The sequence below is a fragment of the Mesoplodon densirostris genome, chromosome 1 (genome assembly GCF_025265405.1).
Source record: "Mesoplodon densirostris isolate mMesDen1 chromosome 1, mMesDen1 primary haplotype, whole genome shotgun sequence".
NCBI lineage: Eukaryota > Metazoa > Chordata > Mammalia > Artiodactyla > Ziphiidae > Mesoplodon > Mesoplodon densirostris.
The window spans coordinates 142668733-142679260 of record NC_082661.1 but is presented as its reverse complement, the minus strand read 5'-3'; positions in this window follow the sequence as shown (position 1 = coordinate 142679260).

Below are 10528 nucleotides of genomic sequence, written 5' to 3'. Positions count from 1 at the left end.
AAGACCAATGCAGTCAAAATAAATAAATAATAAATATATTTAAAAAAAAAAGAAAACTATGTGTCCCAACCCAGGAGGATTTAGTGAGATGTTTTATAGCAGTAGTTCAAGGGTGGAATTGCTGACAAAATTAGGGTGTGTGCAGGGCCTGCACTCCTCTAATCTGGTCTCAGGTAATCTTTTTTTTTTAATAAATAAATAAATAATTAATTAATTAAAAAATTATTTATTTTTATTTATTTATTATTTTTGGCTGTGTTGGGTCTTCGTTGCTGCACGCCGGGTTTCTCTTAGTTGTGGCGTGCGGGCTTCTCATTGCGGTGGCTTCTCCTGTTGCAGAGCACGGGTTCTAGGCATGCAGGCTTCAATAGTTGTGGCACGTGGGCTCAGTAGTTATGGCTCGCGGGCTCAAGAGTGCAAGCTCAGTAGTTGTGGTGCACGGGCTTAGTGGCTCCACAGCATGTGGGATCTTCCCGGATCAGGGCTCGAACTCGTGGATTCTTAACCACTGCACCACTAGGGAAGCCCTAATTTGTTTATTTTATTTATTTATTTTGGCTGCATTGGGTCTTTGTTGCTGCTTGCAGGCTTTCTCTAGTTGGGGCGAGCAGGGGCTACTCTTTGTTTTGGTGCACTGGCTTCTCACCATGGTGCCTTCCCTGTTGCGGAGCATGGGCTCTAGGAGCGTGGGCTGCAGTAGTTGTGGCTCATGAGCTCTAGAGCGCAGGCTCAGTTGTTGTGGCACATGGGCTTAGTTGCTCCACGGTGTGTGGGATCTTCCTGGACCAGGGCTTGAACCCATGTCCTCTAGCATTGGCAGGTGGATTCTTTACTACTGTGCCACCAGGGAAGCCCCTCAGGTAATCTTGATGAGCCTCTCTGCTTCCTTTAATCTGGCCTCAGGTAATCTTCTCTGGTATGAGGAATGCTGACATAATCCATTTTGGGGGTTTTAATTCTATAAAGAGCTTAAAGACATTGTTATGCTATTCCTTGAGAGGGAACCAGGACCCTGCTCCAAGGCTGCACTACTGTTTCTTGGTTGTTCCTCCTTTGTCTCTGCATCCCCTCCCCTCCCTGATTAGCAACTGTTTGAACCTGCCCTTTGGAACTCAGTGAAAGTCATGGAGGCCGAAACCTATTCCCTACAAACAAGAATCAAGGGACACGGAAAGGCTTCCTTGCCCAGAAACCCCACAGGGTCCTGCTTGGTTTCACTATTGAAAGGGTCAGTAATACCCGCTCACTGTGGCATAAAAATTATTTTATCAGAAGGCATTTGAGTTTGTGAAATCTCTTATCTTCCTAAAAGCAGAATTAAGAACTCAATTGTCATAAATCCCCTACCCTAGAGGCCATCCCTGGGATCCACCAGGGATGATTGACGCTAATCAAGAGCCATGAGAAGTCTCCACACCACATGTAAACAGACATTGTCACACAGCTATCCTATCTCCCATCTGTTCTCCTGAGGCCCATTTATCTTTCCAGAAAGTCATTTGTTTCCCCATGAATGCCCTTTCTCCCTCCCTTTCCCTTATTGAGAACTCATTTGTTTCCCCATAAGTGTCTTTCTCTCCCTCCCCTTCCCAATTAAGATGGTATATAATAAGCCCCAAATTCTAACTGCCCCTTGAGTCACGTTTTTCTGCGCACCCTCTACATACCTTAACGAAAATATGGTGATTGAATGTTATCTTTTGTTAATCTGTCTTTTGTCAGTTGAATTCAAAAGACCTGAATCAAGAAAGAATGAGGGCCTCCCTGGTGGCGCAAGTGGTTGAGAGTCCGACTGCCGATGCAGGGGATACGGGTTCGTGCCCCGGTCTGGGAGGATCCCATATGCCGCGGAGCGGCTGGGCCCGTGAGCCATGGCCGCTGAGCCTGCGCGTCCGGAGCCTGTGCTCCGCAACGGGGGAGGCCACAACAGTGAGAGGCCCGCATACCGCAAAAAAAAAAAAAAGAAAGAATGAGTACAGGAAAAGTTTTTGTTGTTGTTGTTCTTTTCTTTTTTTATTAAAGTATAGTTGATATACAATGTGTTAATTTTTGTTGTACAGCAAAATGATTCACTTATACATATATATACATTCTTCTTTAAATATTCTTTTCCATTATGGTTTATCTTAGGATATTGAATAAAGTTCCCTGTGCTATACAGTAGAAATTTGTTGTCTATCAATTCTATATATAATAACTTACATCTGCTAACTCCAACCTCCCACTCCATCCCTCCCCCAACACCCACCCACCCTTGGCAACCACAAGTCTGTTCTCTATATCCATGAGTCTGTTACTGTTTCTTAAATAGGTTCATTTGTGTCATATTTTATTTTATTTTTTAAAGAAATTTATTTATTTATTTATTTTTGGCTGTGTTGAATCTTCATTGCTGCGCACGGGCTTTCTCTTTTTGCAGCGAGGTGGGGCTACCCTTCATTTCAGTGTGCAGGCTTCTCATTGTGGAGCACGGGCTCTAGGTGCATGGACTTCAGTAGTTGTGGCTCGCGGGCTCTAGAGCGCAGGCTCAGTAGTTGTGGCGCATGGGTTTAGTCGCTCCGTGGGGTGTGGGATCTTCCTGGACCAGGGATCGAACCCGTGTGCCCTGCATTGGCAGGCAGATTCTTAACCACTGTGCCACCAGGGAAGTCCCTGTGTTATATTTTAGATTCCACATATAAGTGATATCATATGGTATTTTTCTTTCTGACTTACTTCATTTACTATGATAATCTCTATCTCCATCCAAATTGCTGCAATGGCATTATTTCATTCTTTTTTAGGGCTGAGTGGTATTCCATTGTATATATGTACCATATCTTCTTTATCCATTCATCTATCAATGGACATTTAGGTTGCTGCCTTGTCTTGGCTATTGTGAATAGTGCTGCTATGAACATAGGGGTGCATGTATCTTTTTGAGTTATAGTTTTGTTTTGTTTTGTTTTGTTTTATTTATTTATTTTTTGCGGTACGTGGGCCTCTCACTGTTGTGGCCTCTCCCGTTGTGGAGCACAGGCTCCAGACGCGCAGGCTCAGTGGCCATGGCTCACGGGCCTAGCTGCTCCACGGCATGTGGGATCTTCCCGGACCGGGACACAAATCCGTGTCCCCTGCATCAGCAGGCGGACTCTCAATCACTGCGCCACCAGGGAAGCCGAGTTATAGTTTTGTTAGTATATATGCCCAGGAGTGGGATTGCTGGATCATATGGTAATTTTATTCTTAGTTTTCTGAGGAACCTCTATACTGTTTTCCATAGTGGCTGCACCAACTAACATTCTCACCAATAGTGTAGGAGAGTTCTATGGGAAAAGTTTTAACTCCTAGACACTTTTGTATGAGTATATTAAAATTTGTTTATTCATTCGCTAGCTGGGCTTTAGGATTGTTTCAGTTCTTGGACACTAATCTATAGGGTTTTTTGCATGGCATAAGTTTTCAGTTCTCCTCAGTTGATACCTGGAATGGCATATCTAGATTGTATTCTTTGTGTCTCTATAAGAAACTTTAAGACTATTTTCCAGAATGGTTGTTATGGGGGATGTTGAACCAAAAGACAGAAGCAAGCCAAAGATTGGGAGAAGTGAGGATTTATTACTTGCAGCAAATAAGGAGAACACTTGGGATGTTTCCTAAAGCAGTGTCTCCCAAACAGCAAAATTGGGGAACTTTTAAGCTAAGGGTACATACATATTCTTGAAGGAGCTAGAGCAGAGAATTCAACACAGAACTGGGACATAGGTTGACTGAGTCCAAGCTTTAGTTGATAGAAGTCAGAAAAGGTCAATATCATCATTGCATCCTCCACCTGGGTAGGGGCCTTGGTTCCTGCAGAGCTCAAAGATATGTAACAGATTGTTATTTATATCCCTTGAGGAGGAACTAAACTCGTCTTATCTCTGAACTATTGTTCCCTGACTGCTTTTCCTTTGTTCCTTTCTTTCCTAATTTCCCTTAAGATCATTAATTACTGAGGCAAGCATGGTGCCAGGCTTAGATGCAGAAAGCTTAGGCCAAATTAGTTTCTCTTATGTTGGGAAAGCCATGCCTTGTTCTCTTTCTCTGGGGACCCCCTACCCTATCAGTTGTACCAGTTTTCATTTCCATTATCAATAGATGAGAGCTCTAGTTGCTCAGCTTCCTCATCAGCACCTTATATGGTTAGCTATGTTACTTTTAGCCATTCTGGTAGGTTAAGTGATTATTTGAAGACAAATAAGGAACTGTCCATTGAAGAAACATTTATTTATAAAACCACTACCTGGTTTTAGCTTTGGCTGGGTTGATATAAATACTTTGTTTGATTTTATTGACAGTGTCAGAAATAAGATCATGTGGAGAACACACAACACAATTCTTTATCTCTTCAGGTCCTCGTGGTCAGGTCAGAAAGGGTGTAAAAAGTATGTACAATAGTATACCTCTCATGGTACTCTGGAAGATTTTGCCTCTTTTTGGGAGGAAGGGAAAGACAGCCAGAAGTCACCTTTTGAATCAAGTCCCATTTCCCCTAAATTGACAATGAGCTTTGTAGGTTAAAATGTCAATGCTGGGGCATGAGTGTTTTAAAAGCAATGGAGGACAATAAGGGTTTCCCTTGCCAGAAGGTAATCTTAACCTTAAAATAGGCTTAAGAGTTAAGGAAATGTGGATCTGAAGAGACTTCTTACCTCAGATATACACTATCTGTATAGCCATTGAACAAAGTAATTCACCAGGCCCAAAAGAGTAAAAGATGTTTTAGGTAAGGGCAGACTGCTGCCAGTGAAGAGAATTTAAGGCACGTGGGAAGGGCACTGGACCGGTTGGGAATCTGTGTCCCTGGATCCAAGTTCCGGCCGTGGCCTAACTAGTTGTGCAAATCTGGACAAGCCAAATGCTTGCAGGCCTGTCTCTTTTCATCTATAAAACAAGAGCTTGGACTCCTAAGATCTCTTCCAGTTGAGACATTTTGTGGTCAGCATATGACATGGAGGAAGGATTCTGGGAAGAAGGACAATAGGGGAGGCCAGAACAAAGAGACAGAATGCAGGGGAGGGGCAGGGCTGTGCAGGGAGAGGGGTGTGGCTTGTATTTAAACAGGGGCAGGGAATTCCCTGGCAGTCCAGTAGTTAAGACTCCTTGCTTTCACTGATGAGGGCCTGGGTTCAATCCCTGGTCGGGGAACTAAGGTCCCACAAGCCGTGTGGTGGCGTGGCCAAAAACAAAAAACAAGGGGCTTCCCTGGCCGTCTAGTGAGTAAGACTCTGCCCTTTCCCTGCAGGGGGCACGGGTTTGATCCCTGGTCACGGAAAGTCCCACATGCCATGTGGTATGGCCAAAAAAAATAGAGGCAAAACACAAAAAAACAGGGGCAAATGGAGGGACCCTTGAGGCCCAAATGGACTCTTAAATTTCACCAAGGAAAATCCAAGGAAAGACTGGTGTGTGGAACTAGGAGTGTGCTAGGAATACAATATGCAGAAGAGCAGGAAGGGAGATTTTCAACAGGAAAGCAGCACATAGGGACCGGTGATCTGAGAGCATTTATTTATCCATTCAATAAATAGCTATTGAAAAGGGGATATTTTAGGGGCCATTCAAAGGGGCAGGCCAGCATTTAGCATGAGGGAAGTCTGTGATGGGTATTGAGCTGGGGGTACCAATGGGGATATGAGGGGCCCCATTTTGAGACTGTGACACCAAGCTAGGATCCCGTAACTTTAACAAACACTTGTTGAGCAACTACCATGTTATAGGCACTGGAGGCAAAGACTGATTCCTCTGCTCTTCTGCACCTTGGTTCTAGTGAGGAAAGCTAAACAATCAAATGATCGAAAAAATAAACAAATAAAATACATGGCATGTTTGTTCGTGATAAATGCTAATAAGAAAAACAAAGCAGGGAAGGACAGTAGGGTTGGGTGTAAAGGGAATGGGGCTGTAATTCTACTAAAGAGTGTGGCCACTGAGAAGATAACATCGGACCCAGGAGGGGAGGGAGTAAGCAGCATGGACCGAGAGGTACTGGATAGTCTTTCAGAAAAAGAACAGCAAGTTGGGAGAGTAGCCAGGGTTCAAGGAGGCCAGTGAGGTGAAGGGAAGAGGAACGAGGCGAGAGTAGTTCAAAATGTGGTCTGGGCTCCATGAGGAGGCAGGAAGGATCCCGGCTCATTCTGGAGCTCCCTTGCTCACCTCCTTCCCGTCCCTCAGCATTTAGGGAACACCTCTGTGGCTCAAGCTGCAGATACTGTCATGGATAAGACACTGTGTTCCAGTTACCAGAACCAGAACAGAAGGTCGGGACTCAACTGGCAGCGAGGGTAGATGAAGCTGCCATCAACAGCACTAGATCAGGCCTTAAATCCCTGTCTTCAGACACCATCAGTCTTGAAGGCAGTGTGACTCAAGGCCTACTGGTGGGTCTCCCCACAGAGGGCAAAAGAAGCTACAGAGAAGAAACTAGGACTGCCAGGTATATTGAACTAATATATATAATATATATATTATATATAATATATATGTGTTCTAGGAAATACCTGCACAAGATTCAATTTTTTTTTTAAACTATTTTCTGATTTTTCATTAGCTTTTCTCTGTAGTTTACTGTTCCCTTTATTTTTTTATTTTTATTTTTTTTGCTGTACGCGGGCCTCTCACTGCTGTGGCCTCTCCCGTTGCGGAGCACAGGCTCCGGACACACAGGCTCCGCGGCCATGGCTTGCGGGCCCAGCCGCTCCGCGGCATGTGGGATCTTCCCGGACAGGGGCACGAACCCGTGTCCCCTGCATCGGCAGGCGGACTCTCAACCACTGCGCCACCAGGGAAGCCCAAGATTCAATTTTTTTAAAAATAAATTCATTTATTTATTTATGGCTGTGTTGGGTCTTCGTTGCTGCATGCAGGTTTTCTCTAGCTGTGGTGAGCGGGGCTACTCTTCCTTGCGGTGCGCCGGCTTCTCATTGCAGTGGCTTCTGTTGTTGCGGAGCACAGGCTCTAGGCGGGCGAGCTTCAGTAGTTGTGGTGCCTGGGCTCAGTAGTTGTGGCTTGCGGGCTCTAGAGCACAGGCGCAGTAATTGTGGTGCCCGGGCTTAGGTGCTCCGCGGCATGTTGGATCTTCCCGGACCAGGGCTTGAACCCGTGTCCCCTGCATTGGCAGGCGGATTCTTAACCACTGCGCCACCAGGGAAGCCCAAGATTCAAATTTTAACAGAATAAAATGCACCTTATTGCTGTACAGCAGAAACTAACACAACATTGTAAGTCAACTATATTCCAATAAAAAACTAATTGAATAAAAAGCGCACCTTAGACTACTAAGCTGCTGAGAATTTTAGCCATCAATAGTGCAACCTCTTCATTTTACAGAAGAAAGTCAAGAGCAGTGATTTCTCAAAGCAACATAGGGAAGGAGAAACCGTTCTCTATCCTATCTGGCCAGTGCACTGTCTAATTTGTTGCCGGAAAAATGGGGCAGGAGAGGATAGTCATGTCCCAGGTCTCCGGTGAGTTCCTGGGACGGGCGCCAAGTGAGGGTCCTTGGCTTCTCGCAGGAAAGAATTCAAGAGTGAGTAAAGTGAAAGCAAATATGTTTAGAGAGATACACATTCCATAGACAGATTGGGGCTGTCTCAGAAGGCTAGAGGCCCTGGGGTGTGCAGGTGTTTACTTTTTATGGACTGGGTAATTTCAAAGGCTAACAAGTGGGAGGAATATTCTAACTATCTTGGAGAAGGGGCAGGGATTTCCAGGAATTGGGGCAGCACCCACTTTTTGGCCATTTATGGTCAGCCTTGGAACTGTGATGGCACCTGTGTGTGTTTCATTTAGCATGCTAATGTATTACAATGAGCATATAATGAGGCTCAAAGTCTACTGGAGATCTAGTCTTCTGCCATCTTTGGCCTAGTAGGTTCTAACCCGTTTCTGTCATATCCTGATCTTCTTAATGGTTATATCATTCTTTTATTTGTTGTGCCCTGCCCCCTTCCTTTTCTGTCTCAAATCGATCACAACTTTTGTTACTGTCCCCAAAAGTTTCAGAATAAGATTGTAGAGAGCACAAAGCAATATTTTAAGTTACTGTAAGTTATTGTTAAGTTATTGTAAGTTATTATAAGTTATTGTTAAGTTATTGTAAGTCACTGTGAACTAAATGAGAAATGGAAATTGTGCTGACTCAGAGAACACACATTTCAGAGCCAGATTTTAATCCTTACAGGATCAGTTATAACTGGAGGAGACTCCTGGAGGTGCAAGCTGGAAATGTAGGGAAAATGGGAGAAAGACCCCAGGTATTCGTCCAATGTTACCTCTTTGGCTGGTGATAGTGATAGTGGAACCATAACATTTCAATATCAGGATGGAGATGTTGTACCCTAATTTTTAATCAACACAAACCTTGAGTAAGATGTAACATTTAAAGTGGATTATTGAACTTCAGTGTAACATTAAAAAGAGCTCAGTCAAATTAAGCTCTTCCTGAAGAAAAAGCGAATCATGGTCAGGAATAAAAAGCATAGAAGCTCAAAAACAATATTTAACCAAACTTATGAAGTGAATCTCTAGAGAGAAATATCACTAAGAACATATGATAATTAAAAATTTTTAAATGATGAATTAACTTGCTGGGAAAGAATCCATGGGCTCAGATTTTAAAAACCAGAAATCAGTGACAGTTTAAAGTCTTTATTTTGCAGAAGATCTTAAATTTTGGATGCAGCAAAGTAATACAGAGCTTCTTGAAAACAAGTAATAATTAGTTTATAGAACCAGCTTCTCCATGGAAAGTTTCTATTGATTTGTAACTTGGCTTTGAATTTGACCTGTGGCCTTCATGTCATGATAATTTGGGTCACTCTGAATATGCCATCTCTTGAACAAGGGCCTCCGCTAATTTTAAATGAATGCGGCTGCTGATTTGCCATTCATCTATTTGCATCACAATATGTGGGAATAAATTCCCAATTAATAAAACATTTCCAGTAAGCAGTCAGACTGAGGAATGAAGGACATTTATCTAGTAAGTTTAAAAAGAGATGTTGCCTTTTTGGACATGAAAAAGGGAAAGAATGTTAACATTTTTGAGGGCTTTGATAGAGGACAGAATTGTTCCCTGGGCTACAGCATCTAAAAAACCCATGCAACCTCAAATTAGATTTTAGTTAAAAAAATTTTTTTTTAACTGAATAAATGTAGAAACATTTGGGGGATTCCCTGGTGGTGCAATGTTTAGGACCTGGCGTTTTCACTGCCAGGGGCCTGGGTTCCATCCCTGGTCAGGGAACTCTGATTCCTGCAAGCCATGTGGTGTGGCCAAAAAAAAAAAAAAAAAAAAAGTTTGTTACCAGGCCTACAAAGGTTTTCTTCCTTCTTTCCTTTCTTCCTTCCTTTCATTCCTTCTATACTCCCCCACCCCCCATTCTCTCTCTTTTTTTTACTGTTCCCTTCTGCATTTTTCTTTTTCTTTTGGGATCAGTGAAGGTGAATACTTCTTGATTCATGGGGAGAGTTTGCATTTGATATTAAGTATCAAAACCTTTGGTGGTTAAGCACCATAGGACCTTCATTCCATTTTGCATCTGACATTGCATTAATTAATAACATTGTCAACAGTTAGGAAAAGAAGTCTACTGAGGAGTAGACCAGAGTCTGGAAGCTCTCTCATAAGAGAAAAAAGTGAAGGAACTTTAAAGAGAAGGAACTGGGGGAGCCTGAGAAGGAGGTAGGGAAGTCTCAGGTAGGTTTTTGAGCTTGCTGTTTTCGCTGTGTATAATGTTCCTTCCCTTATTTTCTACCTGTTGAAATTCTCCCAGTTCTCAAGGCCAGATCAGATAATCATCTACTATGACGTTTCTAGATCCTCTTAGTTAGAAACTATCTCCCTCCTCTAAACCCCTAAAGCACTTACTGCTACCTCTTTTATAAAACTGATAGTCCAACTTATCTAGATCTGGGTAGTCAGGACCTCGAATGCCACACTAAGGGGTTTAAGGGAGCCATTCAATTTCTGAGGACAGCTGTTATTTAAGACATCTAAGGCATTTCTGGTACAAAAAGAAGGGAAGGGGGCATGAAACTACTCTCTCTCTCTCTCCCTCTCTCTCTAGCATATTACTATGTAGCAGGTAGCATGCATGGGTTACCCCACTTTATAAACGTGGAAGCAGGTTACTCTCCAAAACTTGCTCAGGAAGCAGCCTCCACGTGCTCACCACCCTCTATACCCTCTGTAATCTAAGGGTAATTGCTACACTGAAATAGTGCTTTGAAGGCTCAGCAATGACCTTCCACGTCTAGGGACTTGTCCCCTCTGTCCTCATTCTCACAATTTTGAATCCACGACCTTCCTGAAACATTTTCTTTTCACAACTCACTAACTGATTGCGTTTTTTTGGCTTACAGTTTAAAATTTGGAAGGCATTTTTTACGTAGAAGCTTAAAACGAAGCTTAATTAGTTAAGGGTGACGACTTGAAGAGATTCTGAAAGGTATTTTCAAGCACTTTAGACTTGAAAGGGAGGGTGACAAAGCTTATACATTTTTC